The 18,797-nt window shown below is 33.7% G+C and overlaps 1 protein-coding gene across 4 annotated transcripts in view; it reads left to right on the top strand.

Annotated features, from left to right (window-relative positions):
• Positions 1-3,482: 3,482 nt before the first annotated feature.
• Positions 3,483-18,797, top strand: part of LOC105222010 (uncharacterized) — a 43,715-nt gene continuing 28,400 nt past the window's right edge. For 2 of the 4 annotated variants that reach the window (XR_007422851.1, XM_049457561.1), the window contains exon 1: positions 3,485-4,860. The gene's annotated coding sequence lies outside the window, so the exon portion shown is untranslated. Of the gene's footprint in view, positions 4,861-18,797 lie in introns of all 4 variants that reach the window. The other 2 variants (XM_049457552.1, XM_049457557.1) reach the window with 2 other exon arrangements.

The following is an 18,797-nucleotide window of genomic DNA, read 5'->3' as shown; positions in this document are numbered from 1 at the left end:
GGTTACCCATTGTGAATGATCCGCATTAGAAGAGCAAGAGAGAATAAACAAAAAAATAAGCTTTGTGCGTAATATGCATTGTATAACCCTACAAGTAACAAAAGAATCAGCTGTTTTCCAAGAATTTTTCACAGCTGAGATCACCTGATCGAAATCTACCTTTTTTAGGCACAGAGATGTAATTAAAAGAAATGTAGTAGATTAACTTTTTTGTGAAAAAGTATTTGTAACGGAAAGCATTAATGAAAACTTTCAAGAATATTTTTGAAACAAAAGTTTATTGGATATTTATTGCTCTGAGGTTGCAATGTAGGCGCGCTACCGATCTTTTTTGGGTGTTCGGTTCCCCAGGAGGCCTATTTTCACCCTTTTTATATACACAGTTTTAAATCAATCTACTTATTATAAAAAATACGACTAGACAAAAATAAATATATAAAGTCAGGTACAATTCATGAATATTAATTACATTAAAAAACAACATTGACAATATAAGTATGTCAAAACAATCAACAGGAAACTATTTAAACAAAAACTAAAGTAAATATAAAAAAATCGGGTACAATTCCATTGTAAACATTAACAATACAAGTCATAACAATCAACTTGTGTTAATTGCACGAAATACACAGTTTTTACACAAATATTATATAAATATTTTTATTTATAAACTTGGAAACATTTAATAATATATTGATACAATAATTAATATTTTGGACAAAACTGATTAAATTTAATATTTAGGAATTTAAATAATCGAAATATATTTGAATATTTTACAAAAATATTGTTAAAGTTATAAATTTTAAAACCTAACACGGCAACACACTATAGCAAATTTGAGTCATTTGAACGTTTTAGTAGTAGAATATTTAGGGGCAACCCGTACCAAGTGCCTAATTTGTAGTAGATTTTTGCGTATGTGTTAGTGAAAAATTAAGGATTACTTATAGGCTTATACAATGGTAATATGTGTGTAGTAATATAAATATTTTCCTTGCGATTTAAGGAATGTAAGTCTTCTACAACGATTCAAAATGAACTATATTTCATAATAATGATTTTAACTAATTTACGAAGAATTTAACGATTTCTTTGAATTTCCTTCAAGAAACAATTGTTGATTTCATGTTTCTTCGCAAAACCAGGATTGCCATATTCGCATTTTATTGAAAAAAATATTAAAAATTAGTACTAGATTACTTTAGAGCTGCATACTAGCACAAGTAAATTTATCGCAGGAAAGTTTATTGACCGTTTCTTAAGGTTGGTCCAGCTCTCAAGTAATTGCTCAAGAAAAAAATGCATTAGGGATATTCTCTTGCTCATGCAAGATTGCAGATTGCAAAAATACTATACCGAAATATACAAGGGCACGAGAGCACCCATTGCAGAATCTAGTGATATATGAACGGCTGATTCGGTCAATTTATTGCGAATGACTATTATGCATGGCTTTTGTAAATTGACGCACCTTCTGCATACATTTTCAACAAAAAAAACTGTAACGAATCTTCATAATTTAATAGTAATTATAAAATCTATTTAAAACTTACCTTCCTCAATAATTTAACGACGTAATATGTCTTTATGTAAAATGACAGCTAAAACAGGGCTGTAATTATAGTTTTGCGTGACATTGCACGCAAATATACATGGGTTTTGCTCTGACATATTTTACAGCCATTGGAAATAATTTTTTGCGTGTGTTTGTTGTTGTGCCGGTGCACCAAGAGGAAATATATGCAATTCTTGCACCGTGCAAGGGTTTTGCAAGAGCAAGAGAATACCCCTATTATTTCTCCAAGTAATTTTGACAGCTGGTTACGCATTGTGAATGATGCACATTAGAAGAGCAAGAGAGAATAAACAAAGAAAATATACATATAAAATATAAACATTTTCCTTGCGATTTAAGGAATGTGGTTGATGATTAAGTAAGTTAAGTATTATATAACACTTAAAAATGAACTATATTTCATAACAATGAGTTGTTTCCTTGTCAAATTACGAGAGTATCAAATGATCGGTTCACCCCTTCTTTACTTTTAATTGATATTTTAAGAGAGGAGTGAGTTTTTTTTTTAATTTTTCAAGGCGATTGAATCAAAATCGACGAAGTATTTTTATACCCCACTTATGAATGTTTACTTAAGATTTTAAAACTTTAAAGCCATAACTTCAAAACTACTGCACCGATCGTTTTGAAATTGTAAACACTATTTTGATACATAATTTTAGAGTTATAATAACATCAAGGAGAGTAGTTTCAAATTTTTAATATGTTTCATTTTGCAATAACAAATTAACTGATATTTCGCCAATAATGGTATCTTTACTTCCAAGCTTTAACACTAATAATTCTAAAAATATTATACAATTTTTAATTTTTTGTTTTCAGATTATCCAGCATCGGGTTATGAGGGATACCGCAAATCAATATTTTTCCGAAGCACTCCAGAGAAATTGCTGTCATTGTCGTATTTTTTAAATATTTTTCCATTGAATTTTAAGAAAGAATCTTCAAAATCATTCTATAATGAAATTAAATATATATATACATACATATTTTTTTAACCGTTTAATAAAAAAATATATAAAACTGGCCTTGTTTTAAACGAATTAACCCGAAATAAATTAAATATTTTTAAATAACTACATATGTATATTAAAATAATTCCAGTTTTCTTCATTTTCACTTCGTTGTTAAAATGGCATTCTTTATAGCCCTGACAGACGACAGCGAGGAGTTGCATTAACGCGCTTAATTTAAATTAACTTGCGCATTTGACCCATGTTAATGCAAGTTAGTAATGCACAAAAATTTCGTGCATTTAGCTGAATTTACCAAATTTGAGTAGACAACACTGCCCAAAAATGGTGATTTTTGCTATTGTTTGACAGATGACGATTGAAATCTGCCGCCTTCTTTGTGTTTACAGCATGAGATGTAAACAGTTTTTATATTGCTAATTAAATTATGTGCAAGTATACTAACAAAAACAAATTTTAATATTTTTAAATGGCAGAAAATAAACAACGCACAGTTTGCTATCAATTTTTCCAATATACTTAACTTTTTCGCACACAAGCATGTTGCTTTTAATTTCACTCTATTATCTTTAAAAGTAGTTAATAATAAACGATTTTTTTTTGTTAAATTTATATTGATTTTCCAAAAATACCTAAATATCCATTAATAGTTTATCTTTTTAATTTTTATTTAACTTTTTTTTTTTAATAAATAAACAAATTTCACTATCAGCGTTGCTTAAGGCGCATTAATTTTGCTTGTCCATCAGGGCTTTTACTTTGCTTCTTTACGATACAAGATGCAACCACCATTATACGGTAAAAAAGTTTATTTTACTACCATTTGCCAGATTGGCAACCCTATGACGATATCAGAGAGAAATGACAGCACTAACGACACGCCATGACACTCTGAGCGCCTTTTTTGCTATTTCCCTTTTAACTTAACGGTATACCGGATGTATTTGTGTATGAGATGATTGCATAGAGCACAATTCACTCTTTCATTTAATTTTAAGCATTTTCTTTTATACACATTTAGTAAAGTATAGTTTTTAGGTGCTGATTGATATGTTTGCCGAACGTTTTTCGCCGCTCAACACTCACCAAATGCTTAACTGTGCGCTAACGTTTAACGTGTATGTTGTTGTTGCTACTGCTACCTGTGTTAACGAGCGCTCCACGACGCGACAACGGCTATTGCAATTTTCGTTGTCGTTGCCGCTGCCGCTGCCAGCTTGTTGGATGATAGCAGCACAATTGTCACGACATTCGCTCCTCGTTCGTTTGCCGTGGCGCATCAGCAGCAAAAACGTTCGTTCGCTCGCTCGCTGTTCATTCGTTTATTTCGATTGGTTTGCTTATTATTTTACTTGCGCTGGTATTGTACCGTATAATTTGCTGACGTTTGGAAATTCTGATGCGAGAGATGTGTCGCAGTTAGAACTCCAAACAGAAAAGAAGTGAGATATTTGCATTTTAAGTTTCGGCCGCTTGCGAAATACACACACACATCCACATAACATATCGAAACAAATAAGCGCTCACCTTGAGGTGATGGCAAAAAAGCAGAAAAATCCGTGACAACGCGTGTTGATATTAGAAAAACTAAAACTAAAGTTAAAAAATAACAACAACTAAAATAACTAAAGTAGAGGTGCGTGTAATTGTCGGTTGTTTTTTGTTGTTTGTGCGTTCGGTATGTGTGTGGAAATGGAAAATGATACAAATCGACTTGAGCAGGCGAAAAGGTAAAAGAGGCAAAAAAGCAAAGTGCAAAGTTTGCGAAAAACAATATTAAAGTAGAATTGAAACATAAATATAAACGCAATACCGCGCGCATAAAATGAAAACACCAAGTGGCTGTGTCACAACAACAACCGTCGTCGTCGCCGTAGATGCGCTGTTGTACAACTGATTTTCAGTTGGGAGGGAAGGTGTGCCGTGTTGGCGACCAGTGTAAAAAAGAGCTGTCGCTCAAAGTGCAATGTTGAAAATTCAACTTAAGTTTCAAAATGAAATAACACCAACAATATCAACAACCACAAACGTATAGCAATCATCCAACAATAGCTTTAACAACATAAGAATATTTAATATTTTCAATTGCCTTCAACGCAATTGCATTTAAGTAAAAAAAAAACCAAAACACGACAACAACAATATAACGGTGTGCCTACAACAGCAGCAATAGCAGGAGTACAAGAAACACTTTGTTTAGCGGTGATAGTAACAGCAACAACAAAACAACACTGGGGAACAAGCAGTATTTAGTCGAACACGCGGGGTGGTGGACGGGCGTATTGGGGTGAAACCGCAACCAAATAGGTAAGTAACAAATATAAATTGGGCAACAATTTCCCCCAACTACAACGGCTGTTCAGCATTGAGCAGTGCTGTTCGCTTGATTAGGCAGCCCCACAGGCGCATAGCGCTGGCTGCCGACCAATAATAACAACAGCAGCGACAGCGGCAGTGGCGGCGGCAGCAATACACATTTTCATACATACATACATACATATTTATTCATGTGTAAATTGACAATATTCGTATCTATCGACCGCCAGCAGCGTCGGCACTTTGGCGCTGCCCTGCTTTGCCTTTGCCGTGCTTTACGTACAATTACATATGTATTTACCACAAGTATATACATGTATCTACATACATACATATGTAAGTAAATATGTAAATGAGAGGTTTCGGTGCTGCCGTGGCTTGTGGTAATTTATTGTCGCCGACGTTACCAAACTATCTTTCTTTCATTTGTTGTTGTGTGTTTTTCGTTTTGCTGATTTCGCTTTTAATTTTTGTTTTCCTGCACGCTTTGCTCTTTTCACCGTTGCCACCTAAGTATTTATGTGCTGAGCGCTGGCATGCTATCAGCTTCACTATCGCAACGTCGCCGCTAACAAACAGTGTGGCAAAATACAATTAATATCGAAGTGTTTAATATGCGAGTAAAGTGCGCGCTCAAACAATATTTTGTTTAATGACAAATAGGTTAGAGGAAGAAAATTAAAATATTATTATAGCCCAAGTATTTGCTAACATTGACCTTCGTATTTTATCTTTAAAATGTTCTTACCAAATACATATGTACATATGTATGTATGTAGGTGTGAACCAGAACAAAAGCAAACGTAACTGTTTTCAATCGGTAAAATAACTATTTCAAAGACATTTTACACCTCTTCGAAACAAAAGGAAGTGACACGCTTTAATTTAATGGCATGTAAACAAAGCGATAAACGAGTACATAACCGCTAATGACACAGTTGTTGTTATTAGTTATGTGTTTGTGTAATTTGTACTTGTGTATGTGTGCTTTTCCACCTTGCTAGACTTTATTTAATCAGTTAAAGAGCTTTTCTAAAAAGTTTTAACTCAGTGGGAATATCTGTACATAATTTATACATTTTTACATATATATACTAGGATATACATATAGTTAAACAATAAAAATATTGTATAAATTATAAATAGAAATAAATATGTATGTATGTGTAATTAAAAGATATACATATATACATCACATTTAAATTATTAATAATAATATTTCGATGTTTACAACGAAGTTCATCTATAAACTATAGCGATTAGCTCAATGTGGTTAAAATAAATATATGTAGAGCTCAAGCTGCTTCCAATCACTTGAATCATCAAAGTTCTGTTGTTGCCGGCGGCGAATATTGTTAAAAAGCAAGAAAAAAAACAACTACGATTCCACCGAAACCTTTACAGGTGCATTTCTTATAAAAAGATCTTTATCACGATTTTGATAGGTCAGTTTGTATGGCAGCTATATGCCATAGTGGTCCGATCTGAACGATTTGTTAAGGGATTGATCGTTGGCTTGGGCATGGCAAATTTTGTGAAAATATGTACATATCGCTCATTTGCTGCAAGACCGGCATAAATCAAAAAACGTGATTTTTGAGTTAATGCTGCAGAATTGTTCGTTATATCATACTTCATGTTGAGTGAAAAATTCATATGAATACCTCTTATATGCTCCGCTTGAGAAGGTTGTAGTCAGTTGAAAACTTTAAACGCGTTTTCTGGAGAATCGATTTTTTTGACTTATGCCGGTCTAGCAGCAAATGAGCGATATGTATGTATGTATCTGATCGTTCAGTTCGTATGACATACCATGTGCAAGATTTCAGATCGATTTCTTAAAAACGGAGGAAATAGTTCTTATGTACATATATATGTATGTATGTATGTATATGCATGTACATATGTATATACAGACCTAAAGGCTGACGGATATGGCTAAATGGACTCAGCTCGCCCGCTGACCAATGTATACATACGTACATATGTATGCATTTTATATCATCTCAGACATTTACTTCTGGGTGTTCCAAAGGCCGTGGTTTTAGATACATATGTACTATATACATACTTACATATGTTTATTTTTCTAAAGCATTATGTTTCGGCGCAATGTCAACAGTATCGCAGGCTTAAGACCTCGGAAATAGCCGAGTATTTTTCATATGTCAAGCATGTGTACATTTTGGTGTACATACATACATATGTACACATATGTTAAATATCTGCAATATGTTTATGTGTTTATATGTGAGTAGTTAATGTATGTCTATATTATGTGTGGCTGCGGCATGGAAAAACGGTGTTTCTGTGATAAGAGTGTAATAAAAGGTAAGTGTATACCTACAAATTGCGAAATGTTTACAAATATTTTTAAAGATTCAGTAACGGAAAGTAAGATATAGTCACAACAGGTTAATGTACAGTGTACATTGCAATTAAAAAAATTGAAAATGTGAATATATTTCATACTACCAGAAAATGCATTCAAATATTTCCAGAATGTTTTGAAATAATTTTTTATTTTGAATTTATTTGCGTTTAATATACATACATATGTACATATATACATAATTCTTCATTTAATAATTTTATCAGGATATTTAACTTAAAAATATTGTCACTGTTCGGGTTTCAGTTTGAATTCTGTTTCTGAAGCTTTGTGCGTAGTGAAATTATTTTTCATGTATTTTGTATGCTTAAAGGGTTAATTAAACCAGTTTAGGGATTAAAGAAAAATAAATTATTTTTCTCTCAAAAAAAAGAAAAAATTAACTACTTTATTATCGACTTTTATATCTATTCTTTCTATTTTCGAGAACACCAACGCAATTATTTGCCAAACAAAGTTTTTTCTGAAATTTTGCAGAAGTAATCTGACGTGCGGGTTTACTTCTGAAATCAGTTCTTTCCTTTTCTGGAGCAATTTTACTAATGCGTTTATGTGTCTTGATGATTTTGTGAAACAAAAGTAAAAAAATAAAAGCAATTCTTCATAGGTCCTAGCCTAGCTGTTGTTCAAAATTTAGCTCGTATGTAAGCGAATTATTACTTTAGTTTTGTAGTGCCAACTTTCTTCAAAACAAAACTATGTGGACTGAAAGATATTTTGACGAGCAATGAAGGCAGTTTTTTGAATAGAAATATACAATATACTCGTAATCTTCGACAAAATATCCAACAAGATTTTTTTCTTTGTCGTTGGAAGAAATTCTTCAACATTTCGATACCGGTTCGATAGAGTGAGGCTTCGAGGTCTTCAAAATAAGTGTTTGCTTCCAACTGGACTTTCTTATTTTGTATTGTATTGTATCTTATATTGCTTATTTGAGTGAAATATGTATTTTTCCAGCGAGACACTTTTTGAGTTTGTGAAAGCGAATTTTGTTAGTGAGAGGCTAGTTCCGGAACATTGTTTTGGTGCAAAAGCTATGCGGCTTTTGCATCATGCGAAAGCTCGAACATCCATCGCGAAACAACAAAAACAAACACAAATTATTGCCATGTACCTGTAAATCAGACCAGATCCAAGAATTTTCAGTTCATTTAGTACGTAGATATATCCAAAGTAAAATATAAAAATAACCACGTATACATTAGGGTGATGGTATGTATTAAAAAATCTATGAAAATTCCATACAGCTTTACTTAAAAAGCCGAATATCTCGAGAAATATTAATGATAGCGATTTTGACCTCGGACCTTTTTTGTAGCAAATAAACAATATCCTACAACTTTGTCATTTACATTTTTTCATAGCTCTTGTCATCTACGAGATATATACAAAAAATGCGAAATTCGTGGAAAAATGAGGTTTAGAGCCCCGTACTACCTCGCCGGTGTGAGTTTCGACTTTGTCACAATGGGCACTTTTGTAGAGTGTTTAATTCTAAGGAATATGTGTCTAAAGTCAAAGCGATGCCATAAAATGGCTCTGAGCTATAGAAATTTAAAGATAAAAAATCACGATTGTCGTGTATTTTCAATGGAAAATTTTTACATGCCTTGGTCCAGTCCTTAGTGTTAATATTAAGGGCACAAATTATCAGGGAATTTTTTTTTAGAAAATTTCATGACTGGATTGAAAAAAATTAATTGTTAAAAAACATCCTAGTATACATTTGTATGTATGTACATAAGTACATATGTATATTTAACACACTGAAGACAAAGTTCTGTTTACCTTTGTGTGAAGAACTAACCTTAATTAATTAGCATTAATTATGCTGAAAGAAGTTTGATTGATATGTTAAAAGAATGACACCATTCCAGCACTATTTGATTAAAAAACGGTTTGTCATGTCGCAGAAAAGCGCGTGCGTAAGCAGTTAGCAAGTATGTATACAGTTTAGCATTTCCATACCTGGTAGATATATACATATGTATGTGCCTGTAAATATGTATGTACGTATGTGCATATGTGGTATACCTTAATTTGTTTTGTTTTCTAATTTATGCTTTGGTTTCCACCGTGCACGCCACAACGGAGTTTCAAGCGCTGACGTGCTGAAGTGGTGCAATGCGCGCTGGGTGTTTGATTGCCTACTCGCTGCACGCCGCAAACACCGTTCGATATGCGACACGGCGCACCGCGTTCGTGGCTACTGCGGCGCCGCCACACTGCTATGTACGTGCTCCACATTTTCCCCTCCGTTGACTCGTGTTATAACATTTCCATGTTACTTAAACGCATCCTTTTGTATTTTGTTGCTGTTGTTGTTTTTAATTTTTTTTCTTTTCTGTTTGCTGTTTGCTGTCTCTACTGCCATTATTGCTGTTACTACCGTTGATTGTGGCGTGCATTGTTGCTGCTATTAATGCTGTTATTATTACTATTATTATTATTGTTTTTGTCGCTGTTCGTCAATTTTGTGCTTTGACTGATTTGCTCGTTGTTTCGGCGTAATGTGGTGATGCGCGTGCTTTGCGTTGTTTATTTTTGTTGTATTTTGTGCTTTAACTTTGCTTTTGCTGCCTCGTACGTGTGCAGTTGGAGCTTGTCATTGTCGCGTAAACGCCGCTGTCGCCTTCATTTCACAATTTTCATTTCAATTCTCTGATTTTTTCGTACTGCTTCGCATGTAAATTGTGTGCCTCTTTCACCGTTACGTGGCGTGGTTGGTCGGTCGCTGCAGCGCCCGCTTTACACAGCGCTCCCCCCATGAACGCGCTGTCACCCGAACGCCAGCAGCGCCCGGCAATCGTTTTAGTATTCGCTACGCGCTGCCAATTGCTATAGTTGTTGTGTGTTCGTGTGTCCATTGGTTTTTATCGGCTGCAGTTTTTGTGACATTGTGCACCGCACCACGTTGCCCTAACCTCTACCCTTCACCTACATACATTCCTACACACACACATGCGATTGCATCAAACGCTCTGTCAGCCGTCAAGTCAAATGCTCACGCTTTGGCTTTGCATTTGCTGTTCATAGGTTTGTGTTTTTGCTTTGGCGGCGTCGGAGTTTCGATTTGGTTTTGCTTTAGTTACGATTTAACGAGTGTGTGATTTTGTTGTTGCTTTCTTATACGCTATTTAAATTCCAGCTAATGCGCGTTATCAGCGCTGGCGCATATCGTAATTGTCTTTTAAATTGCTTCTGCTGTTTGTTGTTGTTGTGATAAGCTGTGAGAATCGGTTATACAACGATCATTTAATTTAAATTCATTTCCGCTGGTTTATGCCCCCTTGTCCACCAAAATTGTGTATGCACATGAAGAGAACAGCGACTACATATGTATGTAATATATACGTAGTTAAGTATTTACATATGTCCGTGCGCGTAAATACATATGTACATAAGTATTTATGTAAATATGCACATACTTAAGTGCCTCTACTCGTGCTGTTGCCTCCTCGTGCGCAATTTTTCCATTATTCATTTTTTCTACTCAATATCTTTTCGCTTTTATTCTTGTTATATATGCGCATACTTATTTACCGATACTTTTGTCGTTTACATCGTCTTCGGACATGCGTGTTTCGCTTTTGCTTTCAACGCTGTCATTTTTTTCGCTCTTACCTATTCGACTTTGCTTGTTTCTACGTTTTCGTGTCCTTTTGTTGGCGCTGTCCATTAAACGCGTCACCTCCCAGCCGCTTGGCTGCATTTGGTGGCACTGTCACGAGCATGCCATCGCGCTGTCCATCGTTTACCCCGACCCATCCCATTTCCGTTTGTCAGACGGAAATTCCATTACAGTGTTGTCAGCCCCCAGCGTGAGCTTGCGCACGCCCACCCCAGCAGCACCACGGCAACCACTTGTTTTCTCAAACAAAACAAGCTGTTGTGCCGCTTAAGTGCACCGTGGCACAGTGTGTTCACCCTCGCCATGCGGCATTAAAATAGCAGCGCTACGTTGTCCTACTTGCTTACTGACTTACTCACGTCAATTACCAATGTCTACAGCTGTTCAGCTGTTCTTTGGTCGAGGTTGATTTTTCTTCATTAAATGTTTGCTATTATGAGTATACGGCGCTTTAGCTTGCGTGTTGCCATTGCGCACACACATATACACAAATTTATGTTGTTCTCATAATGAGACTTACATGTTGTTATTTATGGATTTGTTCGTGGATAATGGGCGATTTCAGTAGCATTTACAACGAAAAATCTCAAATTATTTAGCGAAAGTAATGCGTGCGCAGTTTTCCGTTTTCTTAGAATCACCATGACCTTTCTCATGCATTGTCTTTGCCTCAAGACAGAAATTAATTACATGAATCAAATAAAACACAAGTTTCTTTCGAATGTAGAATGTATGTAGTACATGCACTTCATATGTTTTACAAATATCCCCCTAAAAGATTTCGTTTATTCTAACTAGATTAAAATCTTGGTTAATCGCTGCTTGTGTTGTGTCCCCATAGCTTTATTAGAGTATTATTTAGAGATCGCTATCGGCTCAAAGGTTGGAAAATTTAAATTTGTTTCCGGTAGTGACCGCCCCTAAATAGAAAATGAATCTCAAAGTGTAAGTTTTTTCCGAGGCAGGCACACATGTTAATTTGCATTTAGAGACGCAACAGCAGATAAAATTGTACTTCACATTAAAATTATGCGCATTTAGATCAGCTGAGTTAACAGAAATGCTAAATGAAAACGAAAGATTTGGGTATACATTTATTTGATTAAAGAAATTCGCTCAAAAATCTTTAATAATGTACTTAAGTAGAAATAATTAATCGATTTGGATTGGTAAGAATACCCGCGTAAGAGGATAAGGATTTTATAAACCTTATCAGCGGCTCATTCTATCCATAGATCAATCAGAATTTGTCCGCCCCTGCTTGCTGAAAACCTGCTTTCTTCCTTGAAACTTCCTTTCTTTATTTTTCCTTTTATTAAAATTTAACTGGTATTAATATTAAAATATACTTCGAGATATGAAGTCGTTGAGTAAATTTACGTCTTTACAATTTAATTTTCTTTGTTCTTCGTCACTGTTTCAGTTGTAATGTTTAATTCTAAGTTACTTACATATATCACAGTTTAATGCGTTTTTATATAGAACAAGAAAAAACGTTAATTTCGGCTGCACCGAAGCTAATAAACCCTTCAAAGGTGCATTTCTTTTAGTAACTATGTGTTCAGTTTGTATGGAAGCTATATGCTATAGTAAGCCGAACTGAACAATTTTTTCCGATATTACAATATTTCTATGAACAATAACTCATACCAAATTACGTGAAAATATATCGTCAAATGAGCAAGTTTCCGATGCAACCATTTGATTCCGATCATTCAGTATGTATGGCAGCTATATGTAATAGTTAACCGATCTGAATAATTTCTTCGGAGATTACATTATTATTTTAGAAAATAACCTGTGCCAACTTTTATGAGGATTCTGAGGATTGCGATCGTTCAGTTTGTATGGCAGCTATATGTTATAGTGGTGCGATAACGGCAGTTCCGACAAATGAGCAACTTCTTGAAGAGAAAATGGCGTTTGCAAAATTTCAAAACGATATCTTAAAAACTGAGAGACTAGTTATTATATATACAGATGGACAGACAGACATACGGACATGACTAAATCGACTCAGCTCTACATACATATGTACATACTTATCATTTACATATATTTATCCTCTATAGGGTCTCAGACGTTTCCTTCTGGGTGTTACAAACGTCGTGGAAAACTTCATAAGCCCTGTTCGGGGTATAAATATAGTCGATAATATTGGGATCTACACTATCATAAATTATTGGACGCGCTTTTCCTACCTTTTTCAATTCACCCATTTAATTTACCTCACAGATGGAAAGATCTATAAGTTTTAAGTAGACTTCGGACGTATAATGGATTCGGTGTAAAATAAACGTTCTGAGGTTTGCATTGCGTTCACATTTGCACTCGATCTGTAACTAACCATTGTTAGATACCAATAATTTATAAACTCCCGACTCAGTACACGGCTTCTCACTTGGAATTTGTTGTTCTAGTCTCTAAGAACAACCTCTCTCTCTTTTATAAATCTAGTGGATTGTTGTGACCATCACTTTATTTACTTCAAAAAAGTTAAGCGTATGCTGAACACAATGATTATTTTGATGTGACATTTGGCACATGTGTCACTGACAGTCATACCAAACCCAGGAAAGAAAAATATTTCGACGAATGGGTTTTGTGCGACATTTAAATTCAGTTAAACGTTTTACAATTTTTTGCCCAAACTGTCCGATCAAAATCAAGATACAATTTTTTTAAACAGTTTTGTGCTATAAAAAATGTGCCTGTGGAGGGCATTTTTGCAGCCAAAGTTAAACTACTCTCTTTTTTTATTTGGCATTTACTTTATTCAATTTAAAAACAAAATTAAGCAGCGACATTGAAAATTTGTTTTTTAATAACTTCATTTAATTTTCAATAGTTTCAACTCAATGAGTATTCTATAAAAATGATCAGAAGTGCTTTATTCGTTTATTTTAATATCTCATAAAAGCTCGAAGAAGCAAATTTTGATTTACATCTTTCTTTCATTAAGCATGCGATATGTGTAATTAATTTCCACGCCTCGCATTAGTAAATACAAGCACGTGAAAAACGTGTCTTTTATTTGTTTTCTATAACTGTTTTTATTTATTTTGCATATTTGCGAAGATTTTACAAACTAGAATTTTGTAGTCGCTATTACGCGTAGCTCGCGGTGCTCGCATCTTATGAGCCAGTGATCTTCATCAAAGTTTCCGGTATTCAGCTCAGCGCTTTCTATATATTTAAACAAATATTTAATGTACATATGTATATGAATATAGTCATAGAATTTTTTCATTATCACTTTAGCAAAAATGGGCCAAGCAAGCAAAAGCTACGAGTGCTAGCAAAGTCACTCAAAATATTTTACAGCACAACTGGTGCATGAGGCTTATTGGTGCATCACTGTTTCATCAGTGGGAAGATAATGCCTTTTCGTAATTAACAGTTATATACTTGTATATACATATAGTATATAGCATATACACACATAAACAATTATTTAATCTTCGTTAAGTAATTTTTGCAAATCATATTTAAAGCTCTTACAGATTACTAAATAGGATTACTTAAACAAAATAACCTTATATTTTATTTACATTCTTAAGTATGCATCTGTGTGTGTGTGTGTGAAATGCACTGCACTTAAATTATCAAAATATCAACAGAGACATCACTGAGCGTCACTGCAAAAGTTGCTAAGCTCCAAAATTTGTTTACACACTGAATTAAAGCTGCAATCACACATATCAAGGCACAACAAACAAAACTACATTATGTATGTGGTTTCGAGTTATATCAATTCATTTGTTTGATTTGAATATTTCTGCATGACTTAACCCACTGACTGTTGCGTATTTTGCTGATTTTCTAATTTTCTAATTATTTTAGTTTTTTTGTTATCCCAGCTAATCATTCAGTTCAGTAAACTCAGTATATAACAGACAGGCTGAAAAGTACCTACCATTTCGAAAAAACTGTATTATATTTCGTATTCAACATTAATACCAGTTTAAGATAAGATTCCAGATTTTTTATCGATTTATAGGATCCTAAATAATGATCTCTTCAGTATACCCAAATTTCCATCATTTCCCTGTTTCATGTTTGTGTCGAGAAACCTTCGTGAAAATATTGGCTTACTTTTTGAAAGCTACATATTTGTCGGTAAGAACGTCAACCTTGCCAATCAAACCACAGATGAATTAGAATAACATCACGTGGAACCAAATGATATTATTTTATCCGGTTTATAGACAGATTTCTTATATGCTCACCTGGAAAACGCAGCTGAATTAATGATGTTTCCATCTACTGTGAAAGATCCTTATTTTATTCACTATTACGAATTTTTTTTTATTATTAAAGACATTTTCATCAAATTCATTTTACGTTCTCTCAAATTCTGATCGCACCATTTCACGCATTTTATCAACGATTTCTAGCCTACCAGCGGTTTAGGTCGATGCGAACATTATTTCTTCTTGAGCTTCTAGTGGTTCCTATTATGTATGCATTTCCGTCATGGAATTAAGTAACAACGTAACTATTGAATTATGCATGATTCTCGTGAAACTTATCTAGTTCTTCTTTGGTTTTCGAAATGCTTTTGATATATTAAGATTAACTTCTACAATTTACATAAACTTCGTTAATGGCTGTTAAATTTCAGGGGGAAGAACAAAAATCAATGATATTACAATTACTCCGAATGATCATTTGTATATTAATATATGTAAACACTAATGTGTTCAGTATAATAAACGTATTCGTTGGAGTGAAGCTAGACATTTGACATTTCCTACATATTTTATCCTAATAGTCTCTATGTTAATATTCACTAGAATTATGGAGTTGATTTGAAGAACTGTGGGAAGAGTTCTATTTTATGTTCTAGATTAGATATATGTATGTACATTACCAAATATGGGCCTGTGACATGCCATTGAAGTCAAATTATTTATCGTATATGGGTTCCCATTATAGTTTATTGAAAACGCAATTTTATGTTTCGAGAGGTGGTATTTTAATCTACATTACCATAATTTTAGTCGAAAATGTGATCAAATCTAAAGTGTGGAAAAATATTGGAAGTACACAGTATTATAAAAACACATTTTTCGAAAAATCGCTTTTTAAATATATGTGAAAAATAGCAACAAAAAATGTGTTCAGGAAACATTCGAAAATTATTGAATTTGAGTAATTTACAAGACCATCCTGCTTTGTTATCTTGTTTAATCTAAAAAATACCAGGGAGACATACATAGACCGTAATATTTTCTAGAAGATGAGAGAAAATTTTCGAGAGAAATAAAAGCTTGTTATTGCCAGTATAAGAATCCAAGGTATTTTACTTAAGGTTTAATTTTGAAAACGATTCTTACAAAACTCGTATTTGTCAATGGAAAAATTGTGGATTTTCCAATTGGCATTTAACTGAAAATTATAATTACTTAATTTTTCTTTTAATTATGAAACATGATTATTTTTAAAAATATATCTTTTACTTATGAATTATTTTACTTTTGTCACATTCTATATTCTGAGTTGGATTCAACTGAACATTCTCTGCTAAATTTTAATAAGTATAATCGGTTCAGTAGCTTAGGAGTTTCCTCCGGACAAAACGTGACACGTAATTTTTATATAAACAGATATATTTACAAAGAAAATTAAAGGGTTCAAGAGTAAAAATAAATATTATTTAATTCTATATCGTCTCCAGCATATTGCCCTATATCCTCAAGTTGTAATAGTTTAATGCCTTACAGCCTTGAAAAGTTGCGCGCTCGAGGTCAGACACACAGCTACTTTAAACGTTAAACGCATTTTTTTCGAAACTGTGTTTTCCAAGATGGTTGTCAAGATTTATACTACTCAACCGGTTTTAATGAACTTTTAAACAGATATTCGAGATATAATTCACAATGTCTCGAACGGAAGATTTTTATTCAATTAAAAAAACGTCGAAAAATTTCCGCAAACATTTGCAAAAACATCAGCCAAAAATACAATTTCCGCTGTTTTTTGTTTTTCCTTGGTCCAATAACTGTTTTATGGTCTTAATTAAAACTGTAACTGTAAGAAGTTGTGATGTCAATGAGGAGGCACATTATTTTCGAGGGTTTGTCATCGTAATGATCGAGTTTTGAATATTTTTCTTTCAACATTTCACAAAACCATTGTAAAATATGTATCTTTGGAATAATAGAAAGTTCGAAAAAATATTTAATTTTTTACATGATAAAAAACTAAATTTTGTCAAAAAAATATTAAATATTAAAAAGTATTAAAATAAATAAAAACATAAGTTATTAAATACATTATTTAAAATAAACCGCTTTTGCTCGAGGTAACCCATATAACCTTTCAAAGTAAAATCTGCGAAATTTCTTATTTCATTTTAATGAATTATATTTTATTTCTGTTAAAAAAAAAATCACTTTGAAAATTCTAAAAAAAATTCACGAAATTTTTTCTTTTTTTTATTGAATTTCATGCATGTATTACTATTAGCTGTATACTATCTATACTACTGGTGTAGTAATAATTATTACTCTTCAAAAGCTGCACAAAGAATGTCGAGAAGCAGAGTCTCTCCAAACGCGGAGCTATTAAAATTCAAATACGAAAAATTAGTAAAATTGTCGTTATAAATATTTAAGAAGTTAACTGTGATTCAAGCAGATTAAAATGCAAATTATGATCAGGTTAAAAAAATTTAAAATTAAAAAATTGAATTTTTGGCTTATTAAAAGCAACTTGTGAATATTGTACGAAAGTTGCTTATATTTTCTTATGAAATCCTTTCTTCTTAGTTAAAGTATATAGTATTAAGTATATAATAATTTTTACTGTATAGGTATTCGAAATTTCCCGCCCACAGTTCAAATACTGCGCGCCATGCGCTTTACGTATTTCGTTTTGGCCACTATCCTTTCGATGTGACATTGTTGGCTTTTAGTCCTTTCGTGAGCGCGCTTTTGTTTGGACGCGTTCGGCACTATTGCCTCGCCTGTCAATCGCAGAGAGTGAAAATCGAAAAGTGAACGTGAAAACGTGAATAACGGGAGTAACTGGAATATTTGTATATAAATACGAATGTATTGAAAATAAACGCATATTGACGTAGGGAGTAAAGGACACTAGATATGTTTATGTAAATTCCAATTAAAATTCCAATTACAGTTTTTGTCGTCTAACTAGAGCTACAGTAGCGCGACCGCGGTGGCATTCGTGCAACTCACCGGAAACATTGCCATATTGTAGTTGTGTGAAAATCGCCCAATGGGCGCTGGCAGACGTGACAGCGCGAGTGCATGTTTGTGTATGTGTTTGTGTGCGCTTGTATATGCATTTTTTGCGCTTCGGTCGCATTATTCTGTATAGCAAATTGTTGATTGCCTGGCACGCTATGAACTCGGCGTGCATTTGAGCATATGGTACGACAGACAGCACAAAAGCATTTGCCAAATGTTTATAAATTGCCTGTCATTGGAAAAGTAGGTAATTTTGATATAAATTTCCGCGATTTGCATGCAACAATAAGTTAAAACAAATCAGATAAAGTTTGGAAGAAATCAGAGTGGCAGACATGCCAATACGATTAGCATACTTACATACATACATGCAAATTGACATAGATTGGAATAAATTGCTTACTTGAATATATTAATATATGTATATGTAAGTAAGTGTGTGTGGGTGTGTATTTGTAGCAGCTGTGCTGATTTTCTTCATCCTCCATCCAAGAGAGTGGTTTAACAGCATGTAAAGACTCCCCAACGTTCTGCCCAGCACATAGACACACCCACACACATTCATGTTGTTGGCATTGGGGCGCGTACCAACACCCAATTCTTCTGCGTATCTTAATTGTGCACCCAATTTAAGTGTGTTCCTGCCCCTTATTTATCGGTGTTTAATGAAGTGGACGCTGCCTGGTTG

This window comes from Bactrocera dorsalis, chromosome 1 (genome assembly GCF_023373825.1).
Source record: "Bactrocera dorsalis isolate Fly_Bdor chromosome 1, ASM2337382v1, whole genome shotgun sequence".
Taxonomy (NCBI): Eukaryota; Metazoa; Arthropoda; class Insecta; order Diptera; family Tephritidae; genus Bactrocera; species Bactrocera dorsalis.
The sequence above is the reverse complement of the archived record's forward strand: the minus strand, read 5'-3'. Positions and strand labels throughout refer to the sequence as shown.